The following is a 14973-nucleotide window of genomic DNA, read 5'->3' on the forward strand; positions in this document are numbered from 1 at the left end:
CCCCCCCCCCCCCCCCCCCCCCCCCCCCCCCCCCCCCCCCCCCCCCGGGTGTGCTCCAGCCCTGCCACTGGGGAGTGTAGGTGAGCTGAGAGTTTAGTTGCCCTAGGCACAGCTCAGGTCTCTCCATCCTGGAAAGATGCTCTTCTGAATTACAGCTGAGAATCCACTTCCAGGCCACACTTGCATAGGACTTAAACACAGAGCCTCCTCCCAGGGGAGAAAGGCCCCATACCCCAGTGTGACTCCCGTGCTGTCCCCGGGCCCCAGAGCTCGCAGCAAACAAGAGGGGAACCCAGCAGAAGACTCAGGATCCCATCTATGGGGCTCCAAGGGGCTGCAAGGGACATGTCAGCCCAGCTCTGTACTTTGTAACCTGCAGTTAGATTCAGGCAGCCTGTGAGAAATGAATTGAGTCCCCTGGACTTTAAATCAGAATTCTGTTGTGTGCATTTTTCTGGAAGGATAGGCTGCAATCAAAATTTTCCAGGGTCTGGGACACAGTAAGAAGTATCTGGCCCTTGCCAGGTCAGAGCTATCTAACTGCCGCTCCATCAGTCCCTGCAAGCCAGCGACAGTGTACACAGCCCTTGTCTCTCACCAGCTTCGGGGACAGACAGCCAGGGCCCACACCAAACCTGAGCAGCCTCGGTAGAAGCACTAAACACAGACCTGGTGATAACTACTCAATAAATAAGGAACCATCAGCTGTTAACAAATCATAGCTGATATTAAGGGATTATTCTTAATTCGGTAAGGTTGGGTAATGAAATTGTGATTGTCTTCTTTTAAAATCCTTAGCCTCTGGGATGGAGAAGAGTGGGGAGAAATGAAAGAATAGCAAGTATTACAATCTTTGAAGCCAGAGCTGAGCACTTAGGGCTTCCTTATACTATTCTACTTCTGATTTTTTTTAAAATTCCATAATGAAAAGTTTGAAAAATAAAAATAAATCAAAGCCACTATTCTTAACAAGATGCAAATGACTGAGCCAAGTGAAAGTGGTACTTCTCCTGGAAAGGGAAGCCTCCCCACTCCCCGCAGGCGCCTGGCGGGGTCGCCTGCGCTGGTGCCCACCTTCCAGCCTGCCCGGTCCCCTGGAGGTCAGCAATTGGCGCCAAGCGGGGAAAGGAAAACAGGTGAGATGTGGGTCCCACCCGGAAAGGGTTCACGGTCCTGGCATTCTCTACTCCCACCTTGCGTCTTTGGGCACTTCACCTTCCAGGTCTCAGTTTTGCTCTTCATAAAATGGTTGGACGTCAGGAGGAGAGGTGCGTGGACGGCAAGGGGGTCCGTGGGAGCGCCTCCAGAGTTGTACAAGTGCGGCAGAGTCTGGCATTTTCCTGCGATGGCTCGGGGCCGCGGGGGTGGATGGAGAGGATCATGATTGGGAAGAGGGAACACACACGCACACGCACACACAGACACGCGGGCGCGCGCGCGCGTCTCCCTTCCTCTTCCTCCCACCCCGCCCCCCCCCCGAGGGGCGGTACCCCGGTCCCTTGGGGGAGGTTTTCGGGCGGAGGACCCGGGGAGGACGGCGCCCCGGAGGGCGGCGGGCCGCGGGGGAGCAGGAGCGGGGTCTGGGCCGCTGCAGCCGGGGGGCCCCTCCCCGCCGTCCCCTCCCCGCTGTCCCCTCCCCCTCGCCTCCTCCGGGTCCCCGGCAGCGGCGGCTGGAGGAGCAGCCGGCGGCGCAGCGGCCGCGCAGCCTTTGTCTCGGGACCGCGGGGCGGCGGGGCCCAGCGCTGGCGTAAGTGACCGCGGCCCGGGCCGCTGGGGTTCGGCGGGGAGCGGGCCGGGGGGCGCGGGCGCTCCCCGAGGGGCTGCGGGGCCGGACGGGCGGGGAGCGGGGCCGGTGCGCGCCCTACGAAGCGCTGCGGGCGCGGGGGGCGCGGCGGGCGCGGCGGGCGCGGCGGGGTGCCGGGGTGCCGGGGTGCCGGGCGCCGCAGCCTTGAGCCCGAGGACGTGCGGCTTGGGTGCCAATCCTGGCGGCTGTGTTTCTCGGGGCAGAGGCCACGCGGGAACGGAGGAGGAGAAACGGGAGAGGAGCCGGCGAGCGTCACCATCATTACCATCACCATCACCACCACCATCGCCACCACCGTCACCACCATCACCATCACCACCTCCATCTCTGCCCGTCGCCCATCCCAGCGGCCCCCGACCTCCCCTCCCCTCTCATTTCCCCGGGTAACATCAACTTTATCAGAGTATTTCCTTTTCCTGGGTGATACTTTGAAACCTCGACAGAGTGCCCCAAATTAGGAATAAGTACCTGTGCGGTGGGGTATTCGGTCCTCTTTCCTTTGCCAGTTAGCTACCTCCGCTTTCCCATCAGGAAAAGGACCACGGTGGTGCTCCCTTGCCCACAGGCAGCCTTCGATGGCTGGCAAGCTTTCAGTTTTTCTACTCTGGTGTTGGAAAGGGTTTTGTATATTAAAAAAATTTTTTTCTCTCACTTGGGAATAATGATAATCGTGATGGTAAAGTACTATCTTCACTAAATTAAATAATCAAGAGTTTTAAATTCTTCTCTCCTTTGATTTGTACTGTCAGAATACCAGTAGCAAAGAGAGGCATAAGGAAAATGAAACTTTGACTAAAATACCAAGAACAGAAGCTAAACAGGTACGTTTGAAGAAAAATCATCCCAGAGGGCTGAAGGCAATGACTTTTGTCTAAAGTGTAGAAAGTGCTCTTTTAGTGCTTAGTGGCTGTAGATGTCATTATTTTTGGATGCATGTTGCGTCCCCTGGGTGCTTTTCACCCTACCTGAAGAGTGTTTTAATTGTTGGTGTTTCAAAACTGGCATTTACCTGCTCCAAAGGACTGCTGAGCAGTCAGAGCACAGATCAGCCGAGCCGGAGGGGCTGTTAGGAAGCCCAGCATGACAAAGCACAGAGATCTTCTTATGAAAAGTAACTTGCAGAACACAAGATCCTAAACGCTCTGCATTTTTGCCTATGAGTTAGAAAATGAATCTCGAAATTTCCATGTTTTACGGTCTAGTCTAAGAAAGACAACTAGACAATCCTAAAGGGCTTGACATGCTTGGAACCGTCAGTATTACGGCAACGTTCCTTTGAAACAGGGTAATGAACCCCATAGTATGGTTTGCCATGTGTCCTGTTCCTACTTGGAGAAAAAGTGATAATACTGAAAATAATGTGGACCCAGTTGAGCTGCAGTTGTCATTGCCCAAATTAAGATACCTCAAATGTTGAAATATAATCATATATCATTAACTCAAACCTCTCTAAGTTGTGAAATGGACTTTTTTTAAGTTTTATTTATTTATTTGAGAGAGAGAGGGAGGTGGGGAACATCAGAGGGAGAGAGAGAGAGAGAGTCCTAAGCAGACTCCAGGCTGAGCTCAGAGCCCAATTGGGGGCTCGATGTGGAGCTTGACGTGGGGCTCAATCTCATGACCCTGAGATCACCACCCTGAGCATGACCTGAGCAGAAACCAAGATTTGGGTACTCAACCAACTGCACCACCCAGGTGCCCCTGTGAAATGGGGTTTTTAAAGAGTAGATGTGATTCTGGGGAGAATGACTTTGAAATCATCTCTTTCCCTAAAAATATTTTAGGGCCCCAAATTTAAGTAAGGTGTAGTCAATCTAAAGCAATTACATTTTTAGAACAGACTTAAGGAAGGGGCGCCTGGGTGGCTCAGTGGGTTAAGTGACCAACTCTTGATTTCAGCTCAGGTCATGATGTGGGGCTTGTGGGATCAAGTCCCCCATGGGGCTCTGCACTGGGCGTGGAGCCTGCCTGGGATTCTCTCTTTCCCTTTCCCCCTGGTCTTCCCCACCCCTCTCTCTCCCCCTCTCTAAAAAAACAAAACAAAACAAAAACAAACAAAGCACCTCACCATGTTTCTGTTCTGGATCTTTGGGGAATAATTAGCATCTTTAGGAACTTCTGTGCCTTGGGTTGTTACTGAATTCTAGTGTTATATCCCACATGAATTGTTTAATTCATATGAATTTTTATATCCCCATATGAATTATTAAAATTCTTAAAATTCAATAAATTAAATTCACAATTTAAAAATCATTCATTCAATTTCAAAAATAATTCATTACTTTTATTGAAGTATGCTTTACATATGTAAAATGCACCACTCTTCAGTGTATAGCTTGATGAATTTTTATGTTTGTATATCCTCATATTACCGCCACCCAGAACAAAGTACAAAATATTTCCATCATCCTCGAGTGTTCACCCCCGCCCATCCCAGACATAGTGTTCCTCTGACTGCTCTCCTCTGACTGCTCTCAACTGATTTCTTTTACATTTCCCCCTGTTAAATCTGGTTGGCTTATTCCTTCAGCAAATATGACCAAGTCCAGGGCCTGGGCCCAGCACGACACAGACGTGAGCCTTCCCCTGGAGAGCAAATAAGGCCAATAATTAAACAAGCAAGGGTAATACTGTCTATGCAGATACAGAAGGTCATAGGAACTCAAGGCAAGCCATATTCCAGTTTTGGGGGATGTTTTGTTTTGTTTTTATGAGAGGGGAAGCGAAGGCTTTTTGGAGGATGCGAATGTTTCTGTTGGGATCTGAGAAATGAGTAGAAGGTAGTCAACTAACACATGCAGGGGGAAGGAAAGGAAAGATTCTTCCAGGTGGAAGGAATATCATGAGCCATGGTTCAGAAATGAGAGCACATGGAGTGTTCTAGGAACACAAATAGTCGGGGAGGACGGAAGTACAGGGCTGGGGAGAAGCACACGAGATAGAGCTGGAGAAGCCGTAGGGTCCCAGCCAGAAAGACTAAGGCCATGAGGAGGGTGGGGCTTTGCTCTAAGGGCAAGGAGAGTCTCTGGACAGGCTTTAGTCACAAGTGCACAGAATGAGATCCGATCTCTCAGCCGACTACGTAGTATGAGATTATAGGAGGGACTGGGTGGGAGGCTGTCACCGGCATCTACGTGAGAGGCTAGGGTGGCTTTGATGAGGCAGTGGCAATGGGAATGGTGGGGGGGAATGGATGGACCTGAAAGAGATTTAGAAAGTGAAATCAGCACAACTTGGTGTCTGACGTGCAAGGATTCAAGGAGGACGCATTGATTTTTTAGATCTTACAGAATGGGTGGATGATGGTACCCCTGGAAATCTGGGGAGCGAATCTAGTTTGTATAATACCCTTCTTTGAAGTATTTCTTTCCAAATACATTTAATGTCAGTTGCCAGCTAGCCAATGGGACATTCAGGTAGAAATATCTACTAGGAAGTCGTAACAGGTAATTATGGGGCACATTCTATATGCCAGACACTCTCTGGACACTGTGAACAAGACAATGTGCTGTGCCCTTGTGAAGCTCACATTGTATCAGGCTGGAGCTGCAGCCCGGGGTCTACCAGATATACGTAGTTAACTAAAGGCTTCAGAGTGAACGAGGTTGCTCAGGAAGATTTCAGTGAAAGGACAGAGGAGCCTAGCATAGCATCCCAAGGAACACTAGTATTCTAAAATGGAGAAGAGGAGAGATGGCTGGGAAAGCAAGAGAAGTGTGGCATTCAGAGGTCTGGGGAATGGTCCCCAGTGTCACACACTGCTGAAAAGTAAGATGAGGACTAGAGGTGTTCTGTTGTGGTGCTTCTCAAAGTGGGGTCCCCAGACTAACCACAGCAGCAGCATTACCCAGGAATTTAAAAAGACACTTTTTTAAAAAAAGATTTTATTTATTTATTTGACAGAGAGAGACACAGCAAGAGAAGGAACACAAGCAGGGGGAGTGGGAGAGTGAGAAGCAGGCTTCCCGTGGAGCAGGGAGCCCGATGTGGGGCTCGATCCCAGGACCCTGGGATCATGACCTGAGCCAAACGTAGACGCTTAACCGACTGAGCCACCCAGTCACCCCTAGAACGACACATTCTTGAGTTCCACCCTGGACCTACTGAATCTGAAACTCTGAGAGTGGGTCCCAGCCAGCTGTGTTTTAACCAGCCTTCTAGGTGATTCTGATGTAAACTGAGGTTTGAGAACCATTGCTCTACTGCATTCATTGATAAGGAAGTCATCAGTGACGGGAAAGAGTGACGAAAACAATTTCATTGAAGTTACAGCTGTTTGGGATAAATTCAAAAAATTTTAACAGGAGTGTTCAAGTTTTGTTTTATTTTTTATTTGGAAATTTCCAATGTTTTATTTATTTTTTTGCAGGGTTGATTTTTTTTCTTTCTTTTATATACTAGTTGATAATAGATTCCTATTTTGTCTCACTCTGTTCTACATGATTTTTGGAGTTCTATTTTTATCTGCTTTGAGACACATCCCTTTATGGGCTCTCAATATGTTAGGCCACCTGCATCATTGATCATTGATTTGCTGTCCTCAACTCTGAAATGGAGGAATTAAAATTCCAAAATAGAGTGCAATCATGAATATAAGTGAGTCTTGACTCTGAATGGCAGCTGAGAAAACACGTAGATGCTTGAATTAGTTCTTCCAGAAAGTTCCAAGACTCTATCAGGGATATATTTCTAATTATTTGGACTTCATACTCATGTGAAGTAACTGGAAGTGTGCCTTTTCATCTAAAGTGATCCAACAACATAACCATAATTATTGTACTTCCAATGTACTTATGGAGGAGAGGACTCTTATTAACCAGGTCTTTTCCTGTTTCTTTTGTTGTCCCACTCCCAAGTATTTTCTTTCATTTGACAGGAAGAAGTAGAGCATATTACTATGTTTTGCTACCATCAGGGAAAATCTGTGGTAGATTTTCAAATCAGAAGAAATTGACGCAGATGTTACTCTTATTGCCATCACAGTTCACAATGAACACTCTTCATTTTATAAGAATAAAAACTGGTAGTTCCAGTGCTCTGCATAGTGAGTGACAGGCACAAAGAAGGTCCCCAAATATTGAGTGGATGGATGGATAGATGGGGAAGTGGTTAAGTAGTTGGCTGGATCAGTGGATGGATGGCTAGACGTGGTGCATGTTTGGAAGAGCAGATAGAAGAATGGATGGGTGGAGCAGTGATGGATGGATGGATGGATGGATGGATGGATGGATGGATGGATAAGTGGGTAGATGGGTGGCTGGCTGGATGAATTAGTGGATAGATGGATAGATGGATGGATAAATGGATATGCAGGTAGAAGATCAGATGGATAAAAAAAATTAGCATGAGAGAGTTGTCCTGCCTAAAGAGGGAAAACCAGTCCTTGTAAAAATATTGTTCCCCCTGAGGAGGGTACAGTGAAATGTGCTGAAGACAGAGACATTACTGGTGCTGTTCCTTATTTCTAATGTGATCTCATACAAATCCCCTAACATCCCTGAGCCCCTGTGTGAAAGGATGGTATCGGCCACCCCACCAGCTGCCACATTTGGGGTCGGGACCCCATGTAAAATGGTCATGAATATGTTGTTAAAACTGTAAAGTGCTATAGGAACGTAAATAATCCTTATTACATGTGGATAGATAATGGATTAGAGTTCGAAGTTGCTTTTCAGTGTGTTAGGACTGCTCTTTTGCTCAACTTTGGGGACATCCAAGTCATTCCTTATGCCAACTCACACAAGGTTTCGGTGGGCTCCCTTTTCCTCCTGTCTGGATTAAGCAATGCAATGATCTTTTGCTTAATACGGTGTCTCCCCATATATGGTATGCAGCATAGAAGCACGTATTACCAGCATGTCAAACCTGTGATTTATTGACTTAAAACGAGATGAAATTGTACAGCAATAAAGTTAATCTAAATTCGATGTGAAGAGAAATATGAGGTAAATCATAACACAGGCGAGACGCAGCTGTCTATGGCAAAACAACTGTGAAGGTGGCAGGGACGCAAATGACTAACTTTGGGGCAAGTCCAGCTCAATATATCTGGGAGTGGGGTGCATAAAAGCAATCTGAAGTTACTAGTTACTAGCTGTTGAGAATATATCTATCATGAGCTATTTTTCTTTCCAAGCCATGGGCCATCCAGTTGCACACAGTGAGCTTTCTTCTGCCCCTCTGTTGGTGGTAATGATCTTTAGAGATTGGCTGCTTATCTCTCTGTTGTTTACAAAGTGCTCTCACAAACTTTTTCTGTGCACATGAGTTCTGTTTAAGTGGTATCCCCATCGCCGCTTTACAGATAAGGAAGGAGGAGAAACGTTCCCTGTCGAGACCACAGAGCCAAAGACGCTGACTCAGGTGTTCCAATGAGAGCAGTTCTTTTCACTTAAGAACTCCTCAGTAATGGAGCTCCCGGCAAAGCGTGTGTCATGTTGCAGAGCTGTCAGCCTGTTGATCTTGTTAATATGTTGATTCTTTTGAAGAATCATCAAGTAGGTGGAAAGGGATCAGAACTGGCCAGTCCCCAGCCAATGGCACTTCATGGATATAACACCCAAGGATGGTGTGTTCTCTGCCCGTGCTGTGGGTCCTGGCAGGAGTGTGGGTGCCTCCTACTCAAGCTCAGGTTGAATGTGTACAAAGCAGGTGTGAGTGCTGGATGCTCTAGCACACCCATGAGTCTCTGGCCACGTTCGCGGGGGACATCCTTGCGTCAGAGGCGTCTAAAATGTAGTCAGTGGGCTGTTTAGCAAAGCATTACTGGATACTTGTGACCTCTCAGGGATGTAGTTTTTAGTCAACCTCTGTAAAACTGGCTCCTTGAGCATTCACAAGAAGAAAATAGACGCATTCATTCATAATCAGTTTATTCATACATTATACGTTTGTGGAACTCCTACCGCATGTGAGGAGCCATAGCTATAAGAAAGGGTTGGTTTTTTTTTTTTCAATTTTTTGTTGTATCTACTTGACATTTTATCAAAAAAAGGAACTGAGTTGGAAATTATAAAGACAAAGAATTTTTGAAGTCGTAGAAATGCTGATGAGAACAGGCTTTCAACTTTGATACTAATTACTGGCCTCAGACTCTCGACTCTACTTCAGAAGTGCTTAGCCCCTCTGGGGACTCTGGTGAGGGCTTCTTTGTTGATGCCATCAAAGTCTTCATGGAACATGATGCTTGGATGTCTGTGTGAATGACAAACCGTTATGTATTTTCTGAGGCAGAAGGCTTTGGTTTGCTTGTCAAACCAGGTCACAACACTTTCTGTAGGAGATGGTCTCAAATCGGGATGAACAGGTCTTGGAAAGTGCACAGAACTTGGCAACTGGCAACCCAAGCTCTGGAGTCATTGTGTTCTTGAGTGGAAAGCTTTTGGAGTCATACAGATCCGCATCCGAGGCTTCACTAGGCCACCTACCATGCTGGTTAACTGAGTGAGTAATTTTCCTTAATGTGCCTCAGTCTCCTGATTTGTAAGGTGGAGATTGTAACAGACACTCATAAGGATGTTATAGGGACCCACTAACCCTTAATTTGAAGACTCCCTGTGTGTCAGGCACCATGCTAAACATTTCTGTGATGTTATTTTATTTAATCCTTATGACACTGTATGAGGGAGGTGCCATTCTTAAACCCATTTTACAGATAAGAAAACCAATTAGGTAAGGTTGTGTTGAGTGTCTGGAACAGAGCAGCCTTCAGAAATTTAGCACATATAAGTCTAGTCTTTTCTGTGTGCTGGCTGAGACTGTGTGCTAGCCTCCCAGGGCTTCAGATTCTTCACAAGTGAGTGAAGACAATGGCAGCTGCCCTACCACCAGACAGTCGACAGAACTTTGACAAAACACTTCGTGTTGGGAAAGTACTGTGGAAATGCATATGGCCATAGTATGTCCCCTGGTGCACCCACCTCCCATACTGGGCCACGTGCTGGTGGCACCATCCGATGGCCCTAAGGAGAAGGCAGAGGTGCCCACAAAGAGGGGTCTTCTCATGTTTATGACCTTGGTCTCAGTGGCCATCTTGACATCTTCCTAATCTCACCCTGACATCTGAATGACTCTGTTAATCAAGACATATGAGCCCCAGCTACATTTCAGGGTTCAGGGAGGGTTGGAATCGGAGCAAGAAAGAACATTGAGAACATTATCTTTGATGAGAAATTTGCTTCTTAGTAGCATCTGTATCTCTCTGTGGTTGTAGTGGCATGAATCTTACTTCTATAGAGATGTCTCCCAACTTCCTTGCTGCTTCCTGCCCAGTGACCACCAGTGACTGGCTCTGTTCTTTCCAGGGTGGCTTGCATTCCCGTCATTGGCAGAGAAGGAGTTTCCATGTCCACCTCGTTCAGGTTGGGCTTAGCAGTGGCAGTGCACATGTGTTGCTGGATGGTGACTGGACAGGGTAGGAAGGAGGAACACCCCTTACACCAGGCCCTAGGTGTGGCTTTTCTGGGGTTGAGTAGCAAATGACAGAGTCAGTGGCGATTAGTGGCAGGGATGAGCTTATGCCTTCCCTCTGGCTACATCAGTCTCTCCTTTTCTACAAGAAGGAGGAGAAGAGGAGAGGGAAGGGCATGTGGGGCACTTGGCTATGTGTTTATGTTCAACACATCAAGGGGGAAAATGGTGCATGTTTGTGTCCCTCTGGACCCGTTACACATCTGCAGGCTGGAGTCCATTTCCTTTTTGTTCCAAGCAAACCCTTAGCTTGTTTTTTGGGGGAAAATCCCTGTGCCTTCATTACAAAAAGCATTGACTTTTCCTGAATTTCTTACATGTGGCACAGGACTAAGAAATGTAAACATTCTTATGAGAAAGTTGACTATTTATCTGATGTTCCCAATGTAATAACAGAAATAAAATCTAACTGAAAATAAACAATTAGCCTCATCAAGAGGAAGTTAAACAAAATCTTAGTTTGTGCACTTGCTGATTTTTCCTCTCTGCTACATCAAAGGAAGAAAATGGATAATACAAAAAATGTTTCAAACGTTCAGGGCTGGTTGCTGTTGACATTCGGTGACCATCACTTTTCAGAGTCCACAGACAATGAAAGGACAGACAACAGCTTAAGTCACAGAAATGTTGTCTTCTACCTCAGCAGGTGTGGGGGCAAAGTCTACTTGCCATGTGGGAAGCTTTCTAGAATATTCTGTCTTATGTGGTTTCCCAGAGACAACAGGTGGGTTGAAACAAATATTGAACAAGAGAGAGGAAGCTGGGTTTTAGTTCTAAGTCCACCTCTGCCTAAGCTTCTCACATTTGCAGTCTCTGAGTCTCTTTTGTTTCTTCTCTTGTAAGTGGGGGTGTAGGGTACACAATTGCTAGGATGCCTCCCAGCTCCACAGTGCTACAGTTCTATGCTTCTATCCCTTGTGTGTGTGTTTTCCCCCAAAATCTTTTTCCTTACATTCTGAACTCAACATCCACTAACTGTATGCTGTTACCATAATTACCCAATCACTGAACACCACATGATGGAGAATAAAGTCACAACTATTTATTTTAAACGGTTTCATTATTTTGGAGGGAGGGTGGGAGAGAGCTCTTTGCATGAAGCTCTAATTACAGTAATATAGTGCATTAGATTATAGCTCTCTTCTGCCCTATTTTATTGATGATCATAGCCCAGGAAATACAAGCCAAGATTTTTATCTCCATGCTCACATTGCTTACATTCCACACATCCACCAAGGGGCCAGCTCTCCCAAATGAGGAAAGAGGGGTTGAGGTTGTGAATCTCAGTGTAGGGAGGGTCAGTAAAGGAGGGTATAGAGGCTTCATTGGCCCCACACAGAATGCATCAGTGAGGCACACTTTATGGTGCTGGTCTGGGCTTCAGTCTTCTGTGTCTTAGGCGCAAGCAAAGCCTGCTGGGAGTGTGCACCTCAACCTTTAGCAGTGTGTCACTGAGAGGCTCCGCCCTGTGCCAAGGCTATCACATAGAATTATCTTTCTTTCTAGACTCTACGTTTTTCTTAAATATTTTTGCAGAAGAAATAGCCAGATATTAACACAAACTCAACGAATAAGTTCTATGAATGGAGGGGAGTGCAAAACTTGCAGAAATATTTAACATGAATGCCCAAAAGAAATTTCAAGCAAATACAGGCTACTTTGGGGTATTGTCCCAGGTCTCACAAATATTCTACTCTTCAAGGTACTTGGGTGGAAGACATTGAAAGTGGTCATTGCTAACGTTTTTGGAGTGCCAAATACGGTTCTAAGCATTTTTATGTGATTCTCTATAAGTTCTATAATTATCCCCATTTTGCAGATGAAGAACATGAGGTACAAAGAAGCTAAATAATATGTCCAGAGTTTACCTGGCTAGTAAAGGGCAGAGCTAAGACTTAAGCAGTTTCTATTTTCCCTTGCTCCTTTTGCTGCCACCACCCCTGTACTGAGAAAGCACTAGCACTCCAAAGGATGAACTGTCCAGCTTGTAGACGTTATAGGTAGAGTTAATGAAGGGCAGGGAAGCTTTGATCTAGAACATTTCCAAAACTGATTTCATGGCAAGCGTGGTGGATATATCTCTAAAGTTTCCTTTCCTGGACCTCCAGAGAGGCCCAGGACAGAACAGAATCTCCTGAAATTGGCACATTTTCCAGAACTAAGCAAATGTTTCACTGACATTCCCCCTGCTTCCTGATAAAGCCAGCTCCAGTCTTACCCTCCACTGATGGGCTTGCTCTCCTCCTTGGACCAATAAGCCAAGAAGGCCTGGTTTTGTACAAAAGGAGAGACCCTGAGAAAACCATGCATTCTGTCTTGTAGCTATGAGATGGATTGAAAATTTGTTCTGTTTTGTTTTGTTTTGTTTGAGAGAGACAGGGCAGGGGGAGACACAGAGGGAAAGAGAAAGAGAATCTTAAGCAGGCTCCATGGCCAGTGTGGAGCCCGATGCAGGGCTTAATCTCATGACCCTGAGATCATGACCTGAGCCAAAACCAAGAGCTGAATGCTTAACCAACTGAGCCACCCAGGCACCCCGGATTGAAAATATGTTTAAAGAGAGATGTGAGCAAAAGACCATAGCTGTTGATGGGGGAAAGTATTGGTTCTGACTTGAGTGATCAAGAAAGGTTTCCTTGAGGCAGTGGACCCTGACCTGAGTGGGTTGGGGGGGAGGGCATTCCTAGCAGAGGGAAAGTATGAGTGAAGGCCCAGGGTCAAAATGCACAACACATGTCTGGAATCTGCAAGGGCAGGGAAGCTTTGATCTAGAATGTTTCCAAAACCGATTTCATGACAAGCATGGTGGATATATCTCTAAAGTTTTCCAAGCAAGGGATGCTGCCTTGTGCTGCAGCATCAGATTGTGTGCGAGAGCAGAGAATGATAAGGCTGTCAACAGAAAGATGAACCATAACATAGGTGGTTTTGAACCCCAAGCTAAGGATTGAGTTTTACTAAGTAGCCAGTGATGAGCTGTCTAAGGTCATGGAAGAAGAGAAAGAAAGCACAATGATTTATGCCTAAGGAAATAAACCTGGCCACAATCTATAGAATAGTAGAGACTGGAAGAAAGGGAGAGACGTCAGTTTAGAGACTAATTAGGAAGCCATTTAAATAATTCAAGCAAGAGATAATGAGCAGTTTCTGAACAAGATGAAGACATGGAACGTGGAAAGGAGTATACTTTTAACTCAGGGAGTAGTGAGGGGGTGGAATCTTCAAGTATTGTTCTAGTATTGGAAGTGGAGGGAAATGAAGGAGCCAGACTGACTCCTAAAACAAGGAGAAAGATGGCTTAGTTAAAAGAAATATGAGTTTCTGGGTGCCTGGGTGGCTCAGTTGGTTAAGCGACTGCCTTTGGCTCAGGTCATGATCCCAGGGTCCCAGGATCGAGTCCTGCATTGGCTCTCCACTCAGTGGGGAGTCTGCTTCTCCCTCTGACCCTACCCCCTTTTGTTTTCTCTCTCTCACTCTCTCAAATAAATAAATAAGTAAATAAATCTTAAAAAAAAAAAAAAGAAATTTGAGTTTCTGCTTCCAGAAAGATAGAGTATAAGTAACTATCCTTTTCTGCTAAGTAGAGCTAAAACTCACTGGACGTTATGTATAAAACAAATACAAGAAGCCTGAAAAGTGGAGAAAAAGGGCAAGTTCCACTAGGGATCTCAGAGCTTGAAGAATGGCATGGTGCTGAGTTCCCTGAATTTCATCTGCCTCTTATATCTCAGAGTCTCATAACATCATGCTCAAAACATCTAGGCTTCAATCAAAAATCACTCATAATACAAAGAACCAAAAAAAAATCTCAACTTGGGTGAAAGAAATCAAGTAACATTTGCCTACGCTGAGACATATCTTAGAATTACCTGACAAGGATTTTAAACCAGTCGTCATAAAAATGGCTGAACAATTCTGAACACATTTGACACAAATGACAAAGAAGAAAATCTCAATGAAGAAATAGAAGATATAAATAAAAATGAAATGGAAATTTTAGAACTAAAAAACACTAGAAATAAAAGACAAATCTCAGTGGATGCACTTAACATCAAAATGGAAGAAAGAGGAGAGAATCAGTGAACTTGAAGATAAGGAAATATATATTCCCCAATCTGAATAATGGAGAAAATAGACAGAAGAAAGAAAGAATGAAAAAATGGAAGAAAGAAAGGCTTAGAGGCCAATGTCTTCCAGGAAAGAGAAGAGAAGGGAACACTTCCCAGTTCTTTTTATGAATTTATTATTACCCTGATATCAAAACCAGAAAACAACAGTACAAAAAAGGAAAACCAAACACTATGAATACAGGTGCAAAATTCCTTTATGAAGTATTAGCAAACAGAATTAGAATTCAACTACATATAAAAAGAATTATATATCATGACTAAGTGGGATTTATTCCAGATATGCAAAGCTAGTTCAATATATGAAAACCAATCAATGTAATCTATTATATTAACAGGCTAAAGAAGCAAAATCACATAATGGTATCAATTAATGCAGAAAAGATGTCTGACAAAGTCTAAAACCCATTCACAATCAAAACTCTGAGAAAAGAAGCCGTAGAAGGGAACAACCTCAACCTGACAAAGACATCTACAAAAACTTTATAACTAACATCACACTTAATGGTGAAAGACTGAGTTCTTTTGCCCTAAGATTGGGAGCAAGGATGTCCACTTTCACCACCCCTATTC

At 45.3% G+C, this 14973-nt stretch overlaps 1 protein-coding gene across 1 annotated transcript in view; it reads left to right on the forward strand.

Moving 5' to 3' along the window:
* The first annotated feature begins 1531 nt into the window (after positions 1–1531).
* Positions 1532–14973, forward strand: part of GPR45 (G protein-coupled receptor 45) — an 83642-nt gene continuing 70200 nt past the window's right edge. Inside the window, exon 1 of the mRNA XM_032419304.1 lies at positions 1532–1747. The gene's annotated coding sequence lies outside the window, so the exon portion shown is untranslated. The remainder of the gene's footprint in view (positions 1748–14973) is intronic.

The sequence above is a fragment of the Phoca vitulina genome, unplaced genomic scaffold (assembly GCF_004348235.1).
Source record: "Phoca vitulina isolate PV1807 unplaced genomic scaffold, GSC_HSeal_1.0 scaffold22, whole genome shotgun sequence".
Lineage (NCBI taxonomy): Eukaryota > Metazoa > Chordata > Mammalia > Carnivora > Phocidae > Phoca > Phoca vitulina.